Raw genomic sequence first — 23,508 nt, 5'->3', positions numbered from 1 at the left:
GATAATACCTCTAGAGAGCTTAGAAAAATGATTGTCTTTAGTCTTTAGCAACAATTGTTGGGAATTTTCCTTTATATTAATATCAAATAAAACTTATGCAGAAAATCACACACATAATGCAAAGTTAGTTTGATGTTCATAACTGAATCCCAATCCTACCTTTAATCCTAATTATAACATATCCAGACTTTGATACAGGATGTAGGCAGTTTTTCTCTTGGGTAGTAGAGAGGGGATGGAGCAGAGGGTTTGGATATTATAAGGAAGCAAATGATGTGATAAGTTTTAAATGTGAGTAGTATTCCAATGGAATTTTTACCATAATTACTTCAAAATAATATGTGATACATGACCAGTATTAATTTTATGAATTTATTTGTATTTTTATGCAGAAAGTTTTTATGATGAACTAATATATATATATGTATATATATATAAACTAACAACTAAAACTCATTCTCAAAACAGTATATATAGTATATATTACATATAGTACATATTAATGGCATAGATAACTACATACAAATATATAATATAAACGTGTGTAAGTACACTTAGCTGACCTCCTTCTTTCCTTTTATTTTTCCTTTCCTTTCCTTCCTTTCCTTTCTTTCCTTTCCTTCCTTTCCTTTCCTTTCCTTTCCTTTCCTTTGCTTCTCTTCCTTTCTCTTCCCCTCTCCTTCCCTCCCCTCCTCTCCTTCCTTCTTCCCTCCCACTGTCTCTCTCACTTTCTTTCTTGTTGGTGTATTTTTCCTATTCAGACTAAGGGAATGAGGGATCTTTGGAGCCATGATACAGAGCACCTGACACATAATAGGTACTTAAAACATTTAGAAAGATAGGTTCTCTTTTCTTTTGAATCTTGGAACCTCATTAAATATATAAGATATATCCTCAAAGATATGGCAGTATTTACAACTAACTCATCTGGATGCCGTCAGCTTTGAGAGTGTTGGAGGAGGTAATTGAGAGGACAGATGGTTGATCTACAAGCTGGACCTGGACAGTCAGGGTCTCAGCATCCCCTCCTCTGTCCTTGCTCTGTCTGTTGTCCCCACAGTGGGAGCTGTTCCAAGAACACGGCTTTGAGAGAGTAAGGCCCTTGTTGAGGCCACTGGTGTAATGTGCTTATTTGAGGAACTGCACATAGCACACTGAAGACAAAGAAAGGAAACGAAACGGCATTTTGGCCACTGAAGCCCAATATGAGGCTGGGGTTCTAGTTAGAAAGTTGGAAGAAAGGAAGAGGTTACAGAAGGATGTGCAGGTTTCCACTACTCTGCGAGCTTCAGGCTGGCAGATCAGGTGGAAGAACGGAATGGTAAACTGGAAACTTCAGCATGCCATTTTGCAAAGCTAGGAGGACCCACGCTACAGTAAATTAAAGCCCCAGCACCATGACAAAGTCTTGCTGGAACACTAAGATGTAGAATCCTGGGATAGTGAGGAGAATGAAGGGGAGGATATTGTGATTATCAACAGTGACATGGACAAAAGGCTCCCCGTGCCACGCCATGTGATCCCTAATGCAAAGAAAAGGAAAAACACAACAACAACAGCCTTAGGCAGCAGAGCAGCCCCCAGTTCAGGAAACCATCATGTTGAGAGAATATAGTCTCACTGAGCTTACTGATGATACAGCTGCCAATTTCCAGCAAAAGGCCAGAGAAAGGACCCAGGCATGGTTGGTGCAGCTATGAGATATAAGGGTGATGGCGTTTCTCTGACCTGGCATGAGGCAGATAAAATGAGCAACATCAACACACCCTGCCCTCACACACACCTGCATGGTGCTCAGGGGATTCAAGGTGCTCACTCTCTTATAGATTGGATTATTCCATCCAAGGATTGCCCAATAAGGAGGACCTCCTTGGGAAGTGGGGTCCTGGAAATCAGTAGAGGAGATTCAACAAATTCTTAGGGAGTTCAGTATGACACAGGCAACCTATGCTCCTGTCACTGAAGGGAATTCCCCAGGCAGTCCCAGCACCTGATATCAGATGATGATATCCTTGTGGAATCTAGCTGTGGAACAAGATTTTTGTAATAGTGGACAATATAATGCTGATTTGTAGGAAACTGAAAAAGCCTGGGGATGGGAATGGCCTATAGGAAAGACCTAAGATAGAGAGGGAAGTTGGAAAATTAAAAGGCTACCCCAATCACCTATAAAAGGTCCAGTAAAATAACATGAAAGCAAGTGGGGTTTGACATCATTGCTGCAGGGACTCCACCTGAACAGATAGACAGACAACCCAATACTGTCTTGGTGGGCCTATCAAAAGCTTAAAACCTTAACAGCAGTTCAGAACAATCCCCTCTGCCCCTACAGTCCCTGTTTCCTCATCTGCTCCAACAGAGGCCTCGGGGATACAGTTCTATTTGGGGTGAGTGGCTTCTATGCCTTAGTTACAGGAGTTAGGCCAACATTGCCTCCTGCTGAGAGTTTTTGGAGGGAATCACAGGCCTAATGTTAAGCTCACTATTCACTGGTTCTCTAGAAACAAAAGGTGACAGTTCCAGTGTTTGGAATCCAAATGGACTGTAATAGATGGGAACCCTCAGAAGTTTTCTGGCCTTATCACCACTGTCAATGGTTACAGAAGTCAAATGGTTGTATTCAGAAAGTTCTTTTGACACTGAAAATTGGGCATTCTCCCCTCCAAAAAAATGACTTTTTTTAAGAGAGAGAGAGTGCAAGCAGGGGAGAAGGTCAAAGGGAAAGAGAGAGATAATCTTAAGCAGGCTCTATGCTCAGTGCAGAGCCCAACATAGAGACTTGATCCCACAACCCTGGGATCATAACCTGAGCTGAAATCAGGAGTTGGATGCTCACCCACTGAGACACCCAGGCACCCCCCAAATGAGTTTTTTTTTAACTGAAGTATAGTTGGTAAACAACCTTATATAAGTTTCAGGTGTACTACACTGTGTACAACACAGTGAGGATTTTATTTCTCCAATACCAGAAAATGTACTGTACACTGACATCCTACAGGATCAAACTCTTTTACTGGGAAATTCTGCCTCCAGGTTAGACTAATCAAACCAGTGCTAAGGGGAAATGCCTGGGAACTGGTAAGACTGTACCCCGCTGTGAAGAGTGATAACTGTCAATATAAATTGTCAGGGGGCATCAGGAGATAGGAGAAACTAAGAACTATGCCAAGTGGGTATTTATATGTTGCCTATAGTGTCTTCACCAGCTTGATATGGTCTGTAATAAAGTCAGATGGCTCATGATGGATGACTGTGGACTACTGAAAATTGAACAAGGTAGTGCTCCCATACATGTGGCTCTGCCAAACACTGCCACCATCTTAGATACTTTGTATTCCTACAAATATACCATGCTGTGGCTGGACTTTGAAAATGTCTTTTTTTGGTATCTTCTTGGCCACTGAGTCAGGATCTGTTTGCCTTCATGTGGAAGGGATAATAATGGACCTTCAAATGCTTCCTCAAAATTACCAGCACAGCTCCATCATACATCATGGGATCGTAACCCAACACATTTTCCTGTTCTCCTTTTCCACATCACTAAAATGTTAACATGTGAAGATCTGCTTTTGTTGCAGGGCACCCTACAGGCTTTGCTAGAACATCTGTCAGAGAGAGGATGGACAGTGAACTCACAGAAAATTCCAGGTCCAGGCACTGATATAAATTTTTTTGGAGTCATTTGGTTGGGTAAGATGTGCAGTATCACAGAATCTGTGATTGATAAGGTGCAAGCCCATCCAGCTTCTCAGAGCATAGAAGAGGTACAAAGCTTTGTAGGGACTTTTCGATTTTGGAGCATGTTTGTTCTGCCCCTGGCACAGTGACTTTGTCCATTATCTTCCCTGGTAAAGAAAGAGCCGTTGTGGAACTGGTCATCAGTTCAGCATCAGAGCAGCGAGTTGCTGTTGAGAAAGCAGAATATACTAGTAAAGGAGATTAAAACTGTGGTCACCTCCCAAGCAGGGCCATCAGTTGAATTGGATAGGCCTGTGATGTGTGGGCTGGATGCTGTGACAGAGACAACAGAAGGAACACACATCCAGGAATTTGGTGTCAGCTCTGGAAGGGGGAACAACCCGTTATGTCCCCAAAGAGCAACAGCTCCTAGCAGTGTACTCAGTTCTCCAGGTAGACCTTCTCATGAAAGAACAACATATCTTCGTAAGAGCTTTCCCTCCTATCAAGGGATGGGTTGAGAATATGTTCCATTGACTCACTTCTGCCATGGCTTAAACTCCCACATTGACTAAGCGATACACCTTTTTGGAACAGAGGTACATGCTCTCCACTTGCCCATTGTTTCTAGAATGCAAGTGCTATGAGGGTCCTTAGAATATGTTAGAATATGTTAGATCCTCCAAATGTTTACTATTTCTTTGTTGGCTGCTATGGCCTGTACAGCAGGAATGGAGAAGATTCTCATTAACATCTGGTATACAGATGCCTAGAAATGAGAGTGAATTGCAGCAGCCTGTGGGTTGAACTCAGAGTGGTTTGGCTGGTGATCACCCATGAGCTCTGGCCATTAATACTTTGCACTAACAATTGAGTTATCCTAAAGGGATTAACCCTATGGCTTGGACAATGGGAAGCTGAGAGGTAGATGATCATAAAAAAGCCCTTGTGGGGTCTGAATATACAGAATAACATTTGGTTCACCTGCAAGAGCCTGAGGCAATCCTCATTGTATTCTATGTCCTGGTTTAGAAAAGGCTGAGATCCCTTGGCTATCAAAGCTGATGTCTTAGCTCTGGTATAAGCCCGAGGAATTGACCCTTCAGTACATACAGTAGATTGAGTGCATAGCAAGAGTGGCTACTTAGTGCCCTGGTGGGATGGTGTATTGCCAAGGATTCTGGATTGCCCTTGAAATACAGTGACTTGGTCAATGCAGTAACAGTATATTGTGCGTTGGAAACAATACCTAAGAAAACTGACAGAGAAGTCTGACTCTATCCACCAAAGTTCCCAACTGGTAAGGGATTAGCTAATTGATTACATTGGCCTCTTTCTCTTTGAGTGGGAGTTCTAAATATGCCCTAGTTGGTGTGGACACTGCATCTGGCCTAACCCATGCTTTCTCCTATTTCTGGGTAAGCCAGGCTGCCATCACTGGGGGATTTGAGAAGGTGAATACCATGTATGGACACTGTCAGATAGACAGTGATCAGGGGTCACATTTCAAAGGTCATAATCTATAAGACTGGGCAAAAGAACATGACACTAAATAAAGATTCCATCTCCTCTATAACCCATAAGCAGTAGTGTTGGTAGAATGAATGGAATAATAAAAACATATTAAATTACCAACAAGTAAAACCACCTTGGCTGGTTGGACTAAAGTACTGTCCCAGGCTTTAATACATTTGAATGATCAAGCCAGTTGTCCCAGGAGGTGCCTGGGTGGCTCAGTTGGTTAAGCCTCTGACTTTGGCTTGGGTCATGATCTCGCAGTTCCATGAGTTCAAGCTGCATATAGGGTTGTCTGCTGTCAGCACAGAGCCCAGTTCAGATCCTCTGTCTCCCTCTCTCTCTGCCCCTCCCCTGCTCATGCTCTCTCTCTCTCTCTCTCTCAAAAATAAATGTCCCCATATGTCAACCCTGGGGACCTCTGTTAAGACTCTCAATACCGTAAAGTAATGGAAGTTGCAGAAATAGCTGTTACCCCAAATCTCACCATGGATAAACACTTGCTGCTGACAACACCAAGCCCCCACAAAAGAGTTATCTACTGGAATTTGTAATAAGATGTTTCACCAGGATGGGTGAGTTACTTCACTCCCTTGGGTCCGTGGGGAATACTCAGTCACCAGTGGGATCCTATTATCTTGCTATTAGCTGAACTTGCTGAAATGTACTATACCTGGAATGAAACACTCACTATTGAAAAAGGGGGGAAAGTGGGGGTCCTGGTCTGATATATCCCCTACCCAGCCCAACTCCTCTCACACCTGACAGTGCTACCTCCCTGGTCATCATGTATGGTATCCACAACCTGGTCAAATTTCTAAAGCTGCAGCCACATTAACATCTGAGGTCAGGCCACAAGTGCAACTCTTGCAGAAGAGGAAGACTTCCCTCTATAATTTCTATTACATGTCTTCTTTTCCACATTTGACTTCTACTTCTCCTATGGTGGTTGGTCATGGGATGGGCACCTGATGGATATACCTTTATACAGCGGGCCCACTACTGTCTTTGAAGAAATCAATCCACCAGTTGAGTATTGGGCAGCTTCCCCTCTCTAATCTGTCAGAACTGCCATGGTGGGTATCACCACACCAGGGAGGGAATTGGAAGGCCCAAAAGCAGTACATAAAGAAAGAAAAAGCTAGGACAGCTACTCTTAATTTATATGCTTTTACCAATATTGAGCCAGAAAACTGGTCTGTAGCACACACTATTGAAAACACTGGGCCTGGATTGTTGTTGTGTGGTTTTGTTTTTGTTTTTGTTTTTGTTTTTTTTCTGTCAGTAAACTATATAGGCAGCTAACTGAGCTACTGACCAAAAAAGTCTTAAAAATACCACCATCAGAGCCATGGGTGGCTATGCTCACATTTGTGATGGGTTTATGTGGTTTATTCTAGGTTATGGACACTAGCAAGCCTGAGCATCCCTATGTTGGGAACTGAAAAATTACTCTAAACAACTAACTCATTTGTACCATGAGTATGGGCTGGATATTATTGGGACTGTGTAGTTATTCTGTTATACTAAAGGACAGTAATTGGTTTGGTTTTGACTAGTCTTGCCATCCAGGTATTTATTGGTGGTCCCAAATGGGACTCAATGGTTATGTTGCTCAAATTTTTAGCCATGGCTTTCACCTGGTGGTTGGGTAACTGCATCTGGGATTTCCCTGGACACAGGGAAGAATCCACCCCATGGTTACAACTTCAAACCTCCTTCTCCTCCAGGCCAGGTGGACATGTTCTGTTTTCCACTATCTGATCATTTGGCTGCCATATTTGTTCCTTCCACTGGCCTGAAGGATGTTATAGCACGCAGTGAAGCTCTTATTAAATTCACCAAGGAAACCTTAAATGATAACCAGAAAAGCCTCTTATTTAACACTGAAATGTCTTTGATGAAAAAAATCTGTCCTCCAAAATACGATGGCTTTGAACATCATCAGCCTTGCAAGTGCCCACTTGTGCAATTATTGTGTGTTCATACCTGAGGAGTCTGCCCTAGTCTTGGCTCTAGTCATCTTGCCTGAGAGACTACTTTACAGTCAAACTGCTTCAGTTAAATGAGATAATGAATAAATAGGGCTCTCCTGGTCCCTGTTGTGTATTTAATAAATATTAGCTGGTATTATTGGGGTGTTAAGACAAAAACCTGGACTTTGTGACTCTCAGTTTAGTGGCCTTTCTACAACATAAGGCCCATTTCCATTCATTACCTGTATGTTTTAATTTTTCCAGCTGTCAACCCTACCAATGGCAGTAACCAAACTAAAACATGGAATTAAGATCAAGGAATGCTGAAACACTGAAGAGCTTCTTTTTCTAGATGTCTCTGCAGACATTCTTCAATAAAATACAGTCTGAGATATATATATATGAGATATATATATATATCAGCTATACGTCTTTGCATAGCATTTATCCATAAATTTGGTGGATAAAACAACACACATTTACCATTTTACAATCTCTATATGTCAGGAATCCAGGTACAACTTAACTGGATCCTCTGGGTCAAGGTCTTTTACAAGTCTGCCATCAAGATGTCAAGTGGGGGGGCTCCTGGGTGGTTCAGTTGGTTGAGCGTCCGACTTTGGCTCAGGTCACGATCTCACAGTTTGTGGGTTCGAGCCCCACGTCAAGCTCTGTGCCAACAGCTAGCTCAGAGCCTGGAGCCTGTCTTCAGATCTGTGTGTCTCTCTCTCTGACCCTCCCCTGCTTGCACTCTCTCTGACTCTCAAAAATAAATGAAAAACATTAAAAAAAATTTTTTTTTAAGATGTCAAGTGGGGATGCACTGCTTTTTAAGCTCAGCTGAGGTGAATCCATTTCTAGGTTCACTTGCATGGTTTTTGGCAGATTCAGTTCCTATCATGTTCTTGGCTCTAAGTTCCTTACCACATGGGCCTCTCCATGGGACAGCTCACAGCATGGAAGTTGGGTTCCATAAAAGTGAGCCAATAGATAAGCAAATCAGAAGTCACAGTCTAAGAACCAACATTGTATCCCCCCTTTTTAAATTGAGGTATAGTTGAGCATTGTATAAGTGTACAACAAATTCATTGGATACATTTATATTGCAATATACTTAGTAAATAAGGTATTTACTTACTTAGGTAAATAAGTCATGGAGATCTAACACACAGTACAGTTATGATAAGCATCCTGCCACTTTTGCTGCATTCTACTCAACAGTGCATCACTAGGTCCAGCTCACACTCAAGCAGAGGCATTGCTATCTGGAGTTGGGGATCACTGGGACCATCCTGGAAAGCAGCTCATGTCAGAGTCCCTCATCATTTGGTTGTTGGACTTGGGAGAGAGCTTCTGCAGGAGGTGAATACTGAGCACTGCTGGCACCATCTCAGCCTACTGCATCTTGTAAGGATTCAATAAAGGATCTATCCCCAAGATAAATTAAATCCTGAGTGCCTGTTCAGGTTGGCAGCATCCCAGCCCATTAACTTCTCAAATGACTCGTGTGCACAGTATCTGGAATTCTGAGGGACGTGACAGGGCTTCTGAACATTAGCTTAGCATAAGCAGATCCGTAGTATATCATTAAATATATTCATTTGAGTTTCTCATAGAAACTTCTAAACTTGAAAAAGAAGAAAGCATTCTTAATTCTCTTTAAATAAATATTCCTTCGGGGCTCCAGAGTGGCTCAGTCAGTTAAGCATCCGACTTTGGCTCAGGTCATGATCTCACTGTTCGTGGGTTCAGCCCCCCATCGGGCTCTGTGCTGACAGCTAGCTCAAAGCCTGGAGCCTGTTTCAGATTCTGTGTCTCCCTCTCTCTCTGCCCCTCCCCTGCTCACACTGCCTCTCTCTCTCTCTCAGAATAAATAAAACATTAAAAATTAAATAAATAAAATAAATATTCCTTCATTGAAGGAGTGGATGGGTGAAGGAATGAATGAAATGACAGAGAACAGATGCAGAAAATGTCACTCAAGCTTCAATATCTCACAGATTAAAATCTCAATATAAATTGGTTGAATGACAATAATACCTATCTACATTTGGGGCACCTGGGTGGCTCACTTGGTTGAGCGTTTGACTCTTGATTTCAGCTGAGGTCATGATCACAGGATAGTGGGATTGAGCTTCATGTCAGGCTCTGCTCTGAGCATGGAGCCTGCTTAGGATTCTCCTTCTCTCCCTATCTCTCTGCCCCTCCCCCACTCGTGGTGTCTGTCTCCCTATTTCTCTCAGAAAAAAAAAAAAAGGAAAAAAAAACTATGTGTGCTTATATAATGTTGTGTGTCTCTATAATGATGGCTGAACTAGGATTAAGTTCTGTAGTGAAAACTTTGGGTAACAATAAGGAAATGTGAATTAGTAGACATTCCATTCGGAGCACAGTTGACCCCCAACTGGAGTAAGGAGGTTGAAGGAATGTACAGACAGATTCATAGTCTGTTTGTCAAAATAACACTAAATGTACATAAGATTGAATTATTTGGGGGCTCCTGGGTGGCTCAGTAGGCTAAGCATCCAACTTCGGCTCAGGTCACAATCTCGTGGTTCGTGGGTTCGAGCCCCGCGTCCGGTTCTGTGCTGACAGCCAGCTCAGAGCCTGGAGTCTGTTTCAGATTCTGTGTCTCCCTCTCTGACTCTCCCCTGCTCACACTGTCTCTCTCTCTCTCAGAAATAAATTAAAAACATTACACATTTTTTAAAGGATTGAATTATTTGTATCCAGAAATTAGAAACTCTTGAAAAAAGGAAAAAAAGAAATCCAGAATTTTATGAAGAATCAGTACAACAGAAACTTATTAGCTGAAAATGGCTGAGTTCTCTCTCTCTTTCTCCTCCTCCCTGCCTTCCTCTCTCATCTCCTTCCTTCCCTTCCATCTATCTTTTCATGAATGTTAGAAGAAAGTTTGAGTTGCAGATGATTTTTTGGAGATGGGGTAGTCCCTGCTGCCTGCTTGTTCTCTCTCATCTCCCCTGCACTCTCATTCTTGGCTAATTTCTCCACCCACGTAGCCCTAAGTACTGTGTTGGATTTCAAGCTATGCAGAGCTCCCTCACTCATACTAAGCTGCAGGCTATGGCATCCACAGGAGAAGTTGCTGGCAGATGCAAGGGCATTTTTCTGGCAGACTGTGTGTAGGAATGATGAGCCAGACTGATGCTCTCATCTTACAATACACACCATATCTATCGATTACTATGTTGTGGCAAACAACTGATACTTTTGATTCTTAATCCTTTAAATATGTCCTTGTTTTTACAAATACACCAATATTTCTTTTCTTTTCTTTTTTCTCTTTTCTTTTTTTTGAAATTACAATTAGTTCTCAAACCACTATTGGGCTGGTGTAAGGGTTGACTCTATAACATTAGAACTAAGGAAAGGTAACACATTCTGAGACAGCATCTACAACATGAAAGTAAAATGCTGGATAATGTGTTTGAATTTTTCCTTCCACACATACGACATGAGTTTGTGAGTTCAGCGCCCCCCCCCAAGAATGTTCAAACAGCAACATCTGACATTGCTTTATGATTTCATTAATATTACCTCTCCCATGCTAAGTTTAATGCTAGGGCTCTGTGTTTCTTGTGTAAAGGAATGGCTTTTTATCTATGCTTGTACAAGAAACTTAAACATGGTAAATTTCAAGAATGTTTTTATTTGCCTGATTAATCAGCTATAATTATACATTCAAATAAAATGCAGCCTGCCAACTATGATTCAAGGAGAATATTTTGTTTGGTAATAATAGGGGGAAAGTACTAGGAAGACAGTGTCTAGAACCAGTATTAGAATTCAAAAGTTCATGTATTCATAGTTTCCAAAGAATATCCCCCAGCACCCCCTCCCCCCTTCCCGTCATTCATGACATCCCAGCGATGGCTTTCCCCTTTTCCCTGAGACTCAGGAAGGCCAGAGCAACAGCCTTTTGCTTTCTTTCCACCCCCCCCTCCCCCGGCCCGGGGGGAAGGAAGGGGCCCAGCCTTCTTGTCGAGGCCCCCGTCCCTCCCCTGGATCAGGTTGAGAAGAAACCAGCCAGCCCTTCCCTCCTCCCGGTTGTTTTTCTTTCCCACCTGGTTTATTTTTTGTCTCCTTGTAGCCCCTACCTCTGAAGCCATTTTATGCACCGTCATGTGTCACCTGAGCCTCCATTAAACAAAAACAGGAAAAAAAAAAAAAAAAAAAGCACCTTGGGTGCTCAAGGTGGTCAACATATTTCATCTGAGATGTTTTCAAAAACTCCTTAGGAAAAAATAAAATTCATCATTTCACATAATGAGAAATAAAAATATCATACAGGTGTTGGCACTGCTTTGGGGATCTTATGTCTGCCTTTCTTTTGTTTAAATTTTGTCTTCAGGCTGACTCCCTTAGTGATTGTAAGATGGCGATAACAGTTAAGTGCGTTGCATCTAGGGGCGCCTGGGTGACTCAGTCGGTTAAGCCTCCGACTCCGGCTCAGGTCATGATCTCACGGTTAGTGGGCTCGAGCCCTGTGTCAGGCTCTGTGCTGACTGCCATCTCAGAGCCTGGAGCCTGCTTCTAATTCTGTGTCTCCCTCTCTCTCTGACCCTCCCGTGCTCACGCTGTCTCTATCTCTCTCTCAAAAGTAAACAAAACGTTTAAAAAACTAAATGTGACTAAGTCCGTGGAATATAGTCCAATTTTATTTGTAATTATTTGTAAGATAGAAGAAAATTCCAAGAAACCCTAGACAACTTCCACTCACATTTCATTGGATGCATCATATGTTCATGATTATCTGTGAAGCAAGATATATGCCTAGGCATGGGATGAAGTTAGCCTTGCTTGAACAAGGTGATGAGGAAGATGGTGGATACCTGGATAGAAGATTAGGAGGAAGGATAATGGAAGTGGAAATAGATGTTAGATATGAACCTAACAGTGTCTATCATAGAAAATAATCATTCCAAAGTCAAGTAAGTTAAGACAACTTTGAGTTTAATTTTATGTCAAATTTTCTTCATTCTGAAAATGTTAGGTTATATTATCCTCATGTGCATTTTAAATCTTTAAGGTGGAATATAATGTGTAGCAGTTCCCTACTTGTTTGGTTTATTTGTTTGTTTCTGTTTGTTTTATTATATAATCACATTGTTGTAAACTCATGTAAGAACATTCCATGGTTATGAAATAATAGTACAGAGCTGTAGGGTGCAGGTGGTGTCCATTTTGACCTCCTAAGATTTGAATCCTTTTCTCTGTATGAGAAATTCTAAAATTTTTGAAGCTTGGTGGGAAGAAAAGTTCAGTAAGACAATAGAAATGCCTCTTACCTCCTTTCTCAGGCTGCCTTGTAGCTAGGTCACAGACATAGTTTTGACATGGAAGTTGGTGACCCAAGAAGAAGGAAATAAGAAATTATCTCTCCTTCTCCTCCTCCTTTCCCCCCTCCTCTTATTTCCTCCTCCTTTTACTTCACTTTCTTTCTTTCTTCTCCTCCTTCTCTCTCTCTCTCTCTCTCTCAGTGTGAAGAGCAGTTTTTTTTTTTCTCACTAAACATGAACTGAAGTGTAATGGAGGGTCTCTTATGGCCCTCAGCCTTACACATAGTTCTCTAGTCTTCCTAATGTTGCTGTGACTTACCCAAGACTTTCTAATGAATTATTGTTCAGCTTATTTCAGGCACAGTCACCTTCTGTTGATTGCAACTGAGAACCAGGACTAATGCAAGTACTGATATTGAAAATAACACTTTAAAATAAAAATAAAAGATATTGATAAGTGTGACTACATGGTGATTAGTGTCTACAGAAGGAAATTATTTATCTCATAAAATTAGCCTAGTAGACAATGTCAATTAATAATTAATTGTATTAATTCTATGTCTAAAATTAATTCATATATCTAGAAGCATTCATGATTTCTAGTTATTTTACATTTTCACATAAAACAGCCTAATGAAACATTCCCAACAAATAGCAGAATGGCAGGAGAGAAATATTTTCATCCAAATTGTTGAGAACCCCTGCTAATGATAGGTAATTTCAAATGAAGCTAACTCTAAAATAATTATATAGGTCACTGGGAAAATGAAATTTGATTATATAAATCTATTTAGGAATGTATAAATTTTATAAACCAAGGAAACTGAAATGTTTAAATTTAAAGGACATACTCAGGAATATCAGAATTATATGATCTCCAGTGAATTTATTTTCATATGCTTTTTCTTCAAGAGGTTCATAGAAATTAATCCTACTATTGTGTTGGAAAGTTGAGGACCATTCTTCCCTTAATAGAAAGTATCCACTAGCTATCTTACCACTTGTTTAAATTAAACTCAGAAAGTTTTATTCACTTTTTTAAGGCAAAATTTTTTTGGACAGAACTGAAAAACAAAAAGTGTTCATAGCTTCAGTATTTTACCTCCTAGTTAAAACTTTACCATGCATGAGTCTGTACATCAGAATAACAAAAACTTAACAAATATGTAGAAAATGTCAAATAATTCTTAGCTTGGATCCTAATCTGTCATGGTTTGGTTAATTTCTAATGGCAAAATAACACTAAATCAAATACACAATTTTCTGTCTATTTTACTAAGATTAACTTTATAAAAACAAAGTTATAATGTTTTTCTAAGTGCTTTTCATTGGACAAAAATATATTTCCTCTCCAGTTCCTCATTAGGCAAAATGAAAAATATTCATCTAAAACATGGACTTGTGTGTGATTATCCAACCAAATAAAATTATTACTGGCAGGCAGGAAATAATGACTTAGAGATAATAGCTATACTGAATCAGATGACTTATGCAAATCTTTTCTCATTGGTAACCATTTGAGTCCTGTTCTGATTCTTTTTTCCTTTCCAGCTTTGCAATAAAAGGAACTCATTTCTCACAGGCCAGATTCAGTTTTTATTTTCAAAGCTTGGAGTCCTAATCTGAACTGATTACTTAGAAACATATATCAAGAAATTACGTTGCAACATCAGATTTTGAGACAAAATCAAATAAATTTCCTTTGGAATCTTTTTCATGTTTTATTGATTTTCTGTCAACATTCATAGATTTTTATAACTGGTTCTTTAATATGTATGTATGTATGTTCTCAGTTGGAAGTAATTGCTCCATCCCCCAGTACCTTTCTGACGTGATTTTTCAGTTTCCACTTTGTATTATTCATATCTCAGCATATCTTAATTTCCCTACCTCAATGAAATCTTCATTTTACATTTTTCATTGCAACCCCTAGGTAACACATATTCAGTTATTGATACGACATGCTGCCTAGCACATAGTTGGTTTCAGTAAATCTTTATTGGACAAATAACTCAATATGTAATAAAATGAAACACCTTACTGGTTTATGTTTTCTTTTATATCCCACAAACATAATCCTAACAACAGAAGTATTCATAAGTTGTTTTTTTTTATTTTTTTAAATGTTTATTTATTTTTGAGAGAGAGAGAGAGAGAGACAGACAGCAAGCAGGGGAGGGCCAGAGAGAGAGGGAGACACAGAATCTGAAGCAGTCTCCACACTCCAAGCTGTCAGCACAGAGCCCCACATGGCTCTGGAACTCACAAACCCCGAGATCATGACCTGAGCTAAAGTTGGACACTTAACTGACTGAGCCACCCAGGCACCCCTCCCATGGGTTTTTCTCATTGCACTAAATCTTGATTTTACATGATAAAGTGTTTCAGTAATTCTAATTAAAAATATTAATGTAGGGGCACCTGTCTGGCTCAGTTGGTTGAGTGTCCAATTTTGAGTTTGCAGGATGAGTTTGAGTCCCACATTAGACTCTGTGCCAACAACTCAGAGCCTGGAGTCTGCTTCAGATTCTGTATCTCCCTCTCTTTCTGCCCCTCCCCCACTCACCCGCTGTCAATCTCTCTCTCTCTCTCAAGAATAAATAAACATTAAAAAATATTAATGTATGGGCTGCCTGGGTAGCTCAGTTGGTCAAGCATCGACTCACAGTTTCAGCTCTGGTCATGACCTCATGGTTCATGATACTGAGCCCAGCACTGGGCTCTGTGTTGACAGAATGGAGCCTCCTTGGCTCCATTTTCTCTCCCTCTTTCTTCCCCTTTCTCCCACCTTACCCTCCCATGTGTGTGCTCTCTCTCTCTCTCTTTCAAAATAAATAAACATTTTAAAATATATTAATGAGTATTACTCATTTGATTTTATGCAAATATTGCATTCCAGTTTACTTCTTAAGCATGGGTCCAAGGAGCAGGGATTGACCTTTTATCCCCATCTGTCTTCTTTTGAGTATAGGATATTGTTGAATGTTAAGTCATTGTCCCAAACTCCTCCACCTCCCCCTCACACTGATGTGCCTTTCCAACAAAAGGCAGAGCCCTGTCTCATGTCTTTTGCTAGTCATCTTGCTTGCTTTAGCCAATGGTATAATAGTAGTCATACTGCAAATAGATATTTTAAATGTATTTTCCTAGTTGGGCATGCTCTCTATTATAATTTCTAAATTCCTACAAGAAGAGCATGCCTGGCTATCCCCATGCTCCGGGAGGACACGAGGTCCCTGGAGTAGAGCTATAGTAACCAACTGGATTATAAATCACACCCATCCCAGCTACCAGAGTGTGCAGCAGAAACACTATCTAGCTTGCATTTATGAGCAAGAAATAAATACGGGTGGTTGTGTGCCAAGGAGATTTTATAGTTGCTGGTTATGTAATAACAATGACTATTAGAGAAATGATTGAAGAGTACTGAGTCACAACATTACTAGCTCCAACCACTCCTGAGAAAATTGGTAATAAAGATCATAATAGAAGAATTACCACTTATTAGTGCCTACCAAATGCCAGCAATCACTGGATGTTTTCACATTGTAATCCCATTTCATGCTATGAAGATGACTCTAGGAAGTGGGAAATACTATCCCTATTTCATTCCCAGGAAGTAAGGACTAAAAAATGGTCTGTAATTGGCCAGAAGTCACAAAGGCTGGAAGTGGCAATTCCAAGCTTACAAATCAATGAACTTAGAATTAAAAAAATCTTTTATTTTGTGCCACGGTGGCAAAATTTGCCTTTGATGTGCTCAGACTTCCCTCTTGCTACCTCATCCCCTTCTGTCCAGTCCCATATCCTCCTCAGCTCTTACATTTCCTTTTGAGATTAGCACTTTCATGCTGTTTAACCCTAGATTTTAAGGGCTCCAAATTTAGGTTGCTTTCTATGGTCTCCTATTTGGTAGAGGGGTAGGTGTAGGGATAGATGAGGTGACAAAATACTTTCATATAATTGTGGAGTGTTCATAGCCAAACCAAACCAAAACAAAACAAGAACCAAAAAAGTAAATAAATAACAACAAAGTTATTATCTGAATAGATTATTCTGTCAAATAAAAATTTAAGTGAATCATCCAGCCTTATTGGATTGGATATGTGTGTAAGATAACTGGGAAGAAAATCAAAGGTTGCATAATAAACAAAAAAATTAGAAACAACAGGCATGTCAATTTCCAACCTCAGCATTGTAGAATTCAAACATCATTTGATTAGAGAACACAAAGCAGGACTAGCAGCCAGGGTGATTATTTAAAAATGCAAACTTGATGATATAATTTGCATTCTAGTAAGCAGAGACAGTCATTTTTTTCTTTTATTTTTAATATAATTTATTGTCCAATTGGCTAACATACAGTGTGTACAGTGTGCTTTGGGGTAGATTCCTGTGGTTCATTGCTTACATGAAACGCCCAGTGCTCATCCCAACAAGTGCCCTCCTTAATGTCCATCAGCCATTTTCCCCTCTCCCCGACCCCCCCATCCACCTTCAGTCTGTTCTCTAATTTAAGAGTCTCTTCTGGTTTGCCTCCCTCCCTCTCTGTTTGTAACTATTTTTCCCCTTCCCTTCCCCCACTGTCTTCTGTTAAGTTTCTCAAGTTCCACATATGAGTGAAAACATGTGATATCTGTCTTTCTCTGACTGACTTAAGCATAATACCTTACAGTTCCATCCACGTTGCTGAAAATGACATGATTTCATTCTTTCTCATTGGCAAGTAGTATTCTATGGTATATGTAAACCACATCTTCTTTATCTGTTCATCATTTGATGGACATTTAGGCTCTTTCCATAATTTGGCTCTTGTTGAAAACACTACTATAAACATTGAGGTGCATGTGCCCCTATACTTCAGCATTCCTGTATCCTTCAGATAAATTCCTAGTGGAGCAATTGCTGGGTCATAGGGTAGTTTTATTTTTAATTTTTTGAGGAACATCCATACTGTTTTCCAGAGTGGCTGCACCAGTTTGCATTCCCACCAACAGTGCAAGAGGGTTCACCTTTCTCCACATTCTCACCAGCATCTGTTGTTTCCTGAGTTGTTAATTTTAGCCACTCTGACCAGTGTGAGGTGGTATCTCAGTGTGCTTTTGATTCATATATCCCTGATGATGTGTGACATTGAGCATCTTTTCATGTGTCTGTTGGCCAGGATGTCTTCCTTGGAAAAGTGAGACAGTGATTTTTTTTAAAGTGTTTTTAGATAGGGATTCATATCAGAGGGGAAAAGGATAGCAAGGCATGGGAGATCAGATGTTCTGTTTACTATGTTTGGAGAGTCTCAGGTTAGGGCACATAGAGAAAGTAACATTGAGAGAGAGTTAGCCAGGTAGATAGATGGGAGAAGAGTGTTCCAGCCATAAGGGAATTCCAGTGCAGAGGTCCATAATGTGAGAGTATATCTGATATCAAATTAGTCAACATCAATAGCCCCCCTTCCTCAATTTTCTTAGTATTTTCTTAAAAACAATGAAGTTTTTCCCTGGTGAAGAATTATCTGGTTAACTACTTACCCAAATCTCCACTTTAATTTGCTTTTGTAGAAACAGTTTGATTTAAATACTTCTGAGGATAAAAATGAAAACCAAAGCAAAGTTTACAATATATATTCTTTCCCTCTTAAACATGTCATGATTTTTCACATTAGTTGTGGAAAGTCATAAAATATTGTAAATATGTGGGTTTGCAAATTGGCTCATAGTGAATCAAACTAGAGAAGATAGCAATTATTAAAGAGAGAGATTTATTATGCTATAAAGAATATATCACACAAAACTCAATTAGCCTCTCTTAAAGTAAGATTTTCCATGTTACTCATCTGGCATAATATAAATTGGCCAATAACTTTCTTTTTTTTTCTTCTGGTAAACATTTTATAGCTGCTTATAAGCAAATAATACTCTTGTCCCCAGGTATGTTTACCTTAACTATATTTTCTTAAGTAAATGTGGTACTATTGGATGTTTACAGTTGTAAGGGAAATAGAATTTGTTTATTTAAAAAAAGACAGTTCAGAGCTTTAAAAATGATTTTGTTTAAAAGAACCTTGTCAAACATTTGCTTGAATGTGAAAATTTTTACCAGATTCATTAGATAGTGAGTTAGGCTGACAATTCATATTTTCCTTATTCTATGTCACCATGGGTAATCAATAGTTGGCTTAATTTCCCTTAACAAATTATTTTTCAAATGACTTGGCTTTAATCTGGGCAAGCATATCATCATACTGACATTTGCACAGTGTCCAACTGGCTAAGGTGCAGATTTATCCTCTTTCTGATAAGAATCAGGCATAAAAATCAATGAGGTAACAAACATGTCTAATGTGTATATACTGGTAACATTTATTTATTTTATATAACAAAAAAATCAGCTTGACTCCACTGTTTCTGATGTGGACAAAGTGCTGGGAAGCTCTCTAGGCCTCTGTAGCCCTGGTTCCAATATATAAATTGCTGTTTAAATCAATTTAAAATATTTATATAAATGCATAAATAAAATAATATTATGAAATAATACATTATGCTGTTTGGGGAATGCAAGACAAGTCCTATATAAAATGAGTTGCTCTGTACTTTGTTTCATATTTGCTATTAAATTTCTATTGACTTTAATACAAGATTTTAGATCAAGAACAAAATCTTCCCTGTTCCTAAATAAGACTTTGGTAGATAGTAGTAGTTTTTTGCATTCTAAGTTTTAAATTTTAAAAATAGGGTTCAGGGGTATCTGGGTGGTGCAGTCATTTAAGCAAATAGCTCTCTAAGTTTCAGCTCATGTCATGATCTCATGGTTTGTGAGTTTGAGCCCCACATCAGGCTCCATGCTGACAGTGCAGAGCCTGCTTTGGATTCTCTCTCTCCCTCTCTCTCTGCCCCTTCCCTGTTCATACTTTCTCTCTCAAAAACAAACTTTAAAAATGTATAAAAAATAAATAAATAAAAGTAGGTTTTAAATTAAAGGAATAATAGAAAATCTTATTTAGAGGATTGATTAAAAACTTGGGTGTAATATAGGACATTGATCAGCCTATTAAAATAACTATAACTATGTAACATTTACAAATATTAAAATACCTTTAATTCTTAAGAAAGAAAGATGCCAGAGAAGAATTTCAAACATATTTTTTCTCTAATTCCTTTCTTTCATTACCAGTTGACAATGTCAGCAAATTGCAATGATTCAGTGTTAGAGCATGAGCCTTTTAGATCTTTGAAGGATTTTAAGGATGTATTCTCCCTAAAGAATATTGATTGAATTGTGTGCAATCTGTATACGTTGCATTTCTGGTTAGAATAATTCAGTTTATTCCAGTGTTATTTGTGACCCTGATGATATCTATCAGAGGAAACTGCTTATTTCTTTAGGTTTATTTTTATTGCTTTATTGACTCTGTGTTGAGTGCTCAGTTTAGACAGAGCAACTTGAAATAAGGCCTGAGAAGAAATGCCTCTGTCCTGATAAATAGCAAAAATTCACTCACTTTTTTGTGCCTTCTGCAAATCGTGATTGCTATTCTGATCAAAAACTGCAGGTCACTGGCCTTTCGGCAAACTCTCTTCATCAGCAGTCTGAATGCTTCCTTTGAATAAACAAGAAAGGCAAGACACAATGTGTAAGTTTGGTTTAAAACTGGTAGGTTATTTATTTAGACAATTGTAGAAAAGGGAGCAATGAAGTTTTGATAGAAGAGCTTGAAGAAAAAGGGAGTCACTTGAGGGTGAAAACCCATGTATAATAAGTTAATGGGTAGGTTAGAAACTGTGTAATTGAAGGGCAGTGATAACTTTGTGGTTATCACACAACAGGGACCTGAGACAGATGTAGACTGATGCTGTAAAGGACAAGTATGTGGTCTCTAGCTCAAGCTTATAGATCAGAGCCCATGTCTCACTTTCTCCAACAAACCTTCTCTTTCAAACCAACAAAGATATCTCCTACATCTCTTCTCCTTCAGCACCTAACCTAGAAATACACACACATGTACACATGACATGGTAAAACCCTTGAGTACATTGACCCTTGAGTTATATTTGTCTAGTACAGTATAAAGCAGAAGGCGGGACTTACACATAGAGAGCACATGTTGAAGTCTGGTTCTTACATTTACTCCCTTAGTGTTCATGGATCACTTATCTGAAACCTGCTAAGACTTTGTTTCTCCTCCTATGTAAATAGGAATTATAGTTTCCACTTCAAGTCACTGTAGGGGTTAATTTGTGTGTGAAGTGATGATCAAATGCCAGACTATGTGCTCAACTCCTAGCACAGAATAGTGTTTCAGACACAGAAAGTGCTCCATAAATGGATCATGGTGTTTCTGTGTATACTCTCCCTTCTTCTTCCATATTGATGCTAATTCATCAAGTAGAAATTTAATTTCTTCTGTTTTTATAGTCCTAGGAAAGTCAGTCCTGGCAAAGCTACAACTTTATCCCCATGCTCTCTGATGTTTCCAAATGTAAGATGGTTTTCTGTGAGAAATGTTGTAAGAGGGTAACACCCATCAAAGTTATGTTTCCCTATGGGGTGGGCTTAGTTCATTAACAGCTAATGCCTCCATATGCCCTGACTTACCTGTGGCTATCTCTTTAGGATACCTACATATAGGCTATAAGAATTCTATTTTTTTCCTTCCTTGTGATAGATGTCTCTGGATACTCCTTGTCCTTTCAAGAGTAGGCTAGGGGAAGGGGAACTCCACTTCATGACTAAGGAGTGTTCTAGCTTCTCTGTGATTGAGGGATAAGCTTAATTTTGAGGAAAACATAATGTATCAGATATACCCATTTAACAAACTACTCTCAAATCTGAGCATTTTAAAACAACAATCACTTATTATTTCCTTTTTTTTACTTATTTATTTAATTTGAGAGAAAGAGGGAAAAGAGAGAATAAAAGGGCAGGGGAGGGGCAGAGAGAGAGAATCCAAAGCCAGACTCCATGCTGTCAGCACAGAGCCCAGTGGAAGGCTTGAACTCACTGACTATGAGATCATGACCTCAGTTGAAATCAAGAGTCCTCTTAACCAACTGTGCCGCCCAGGCTCCCCTATTTCTTAAAACAATAGCTGAGTACTAGCTGCTTGTATGAAGTTTGATTCTGTCCCACTGACCAAAAGTCTGTCCCACATGTCCTTTCTTAAAGACATTGTGGGAGGGCATGATCAAAGAACAAAGATTCAGGGAGGTGCATTAAGTTAATAGAAATTGGATACACTGATTTTTTTTGCATGAATTACACTTTGGCCACATGTTCAAGCCATGTTTTTTCCAACCAGTGTCACCTGTACCAAGGCTAATATTTGGCTCTGTCTCTAGTGTCTTTTTCTCAACTGATTCAAAACACTCACCTAAACAGATGATAAGCATAAGGGATATTTCCCTAAGAAGATGAAGAAATCCTGTGTGTGGGGAGAAAGAGAGAGAGAGAGAGAAAGGGATAGAGAGAGAGAAAACTACTTGGCCAAGTTAGTTTTGTTGGCACAATTTATATGGATAGATTGATACCAATCTATCCAGACCATTTCACTACATTGATTAAAATCCAGGATACCTAAAGAATTCAGAAAGTTCTCCAAGAGAATTTTCCAGGTACCTACTTTTACTAGTGTGAACTTCTAGAAGAAAATGTTTAAATTACTAAATTTATGATTTAAGACTCACAAAAAACATGTGAAGAAAAAATCTTTGGGGTGTTTCGGTGGCTTAATCAGTTAAAGGTACAACTATTGGATTTGGTTCAGGTCATGATCTCAGTTATTGAGTTCAAGCCCTGCTTCGGGCTCTGTGTTGACACCATGGAGCCTGCTTGGAAGTCTCTCTCTCCTTCTCTCTCTGCTCCTCCCCTGCGCTCGTTCTCTCTCTCTCTCTCTCAAAATAAATAAAAAACTTAAACAAGAAAAAGAAAGAAAGAAAATCTTTGTTGGAACCTGATCTGGCTACATTCTTACGCTGTATAAGTCACATGATCTCTCTCACTTCCACTTTCTAATTTGGAAAACTGCAACAAAATCTTTTTTTTTTTTTTTTAATTTTAAAGATCTCTCTTGAGGATCTCCGTTCCTAAAGATGCTATGTAAACTTAAACATGTTATAAAATGAAATGCTATGCCCTCCAATCACATATTCCAATTTCATTAGTTTCACAGTATAGGAAGAAACCTTAAAGAAAAGCTTCAGTAATTAGCAATGTGCATGGAATAGAGCAGGTTCTGGGGCAGTTAATCCCCATTTGGCTGCTTAATATCTCTATGACCTATCAGTCACTCTTCCAGCACCAATACAATTATCATTCTTATTTTCTTGAGAACATTTTTGTTTTTAAGATGTTATGATTTCAAAACATTTCATAAGGTGTTTTGGTGAAGATCCAGAGACTTTTCTGCATTCGTAAGTCATAGTCTGAAAAGGAGAAAAAAAGAAAAGAAAAGGATATTAGTAAAGAATAAAGTACTTTCTATTGTTCAGTGGTAGCCAATAAGGCTCCATTTGTGCCTCTAAGCCATAGTAGCCAAACCCAGAGTTTAAATTAAATTGTTTCAAGCAAAGTGGAACCATGTGACAGAAGTGAAGGGCCAGGGAGTCAACTTCAAGGTGGTGCTCACTCCAAGGGCAGGCGTCGTACTTGCACCACAAGGAAAGTGAGTGCCTCCTTATTTTATGCACCATGGCATTTTGCTTGCCTCGCTCTAGTCCGGCGCTGGTTGGGACACTGAAAAAATATTGGACGTTTAAATGACTGAGCACCAAATGTTGCCCAAAAAGGAGTGAGTCCTTTTATGCATTTACATTCAAAGATTTTTTTTTTGCCTTTTATTCTTTTTTTTTAAAATAGTTTATTGTCAAATTAGTTTCCACATAACACCCAGTGCTCATCCCCACAAGTGTCCTCCTCCATGCCCATCCCCCCTCCACCCCACATCCATCAGTCCTCAGTTTTTGTCAGCATTCAAGAGTCTCTCATGGTTTGCCTCTCTCCCTTTTCCCCTCCATTCCCTCCCTTCTTCTCCCCCTTGTTCCTCAGTT

Source organism: Hyaena hyaena, unplaced genomic scaffold (assembly GCF_003009895.1).
Source record: "Hyaena hyaena isolate Hyena2069 unplaced genomic scaffold, ASM300989v1 scaffold_223, whole genome shotgun sequence".
In the NCBI taxonomy this organism is placed as follows: domain Eukaryota; kingdom Metazoa; phylum Chordata; class Mammalia; order Carnivora; family Hyaenidae; genus Hyaena; species Hyaena hyaena.
The sequence above is the reverse complement of the archived record's forward strand: the minus strand, read 5'-3'. Positions refer to the sequence as shown.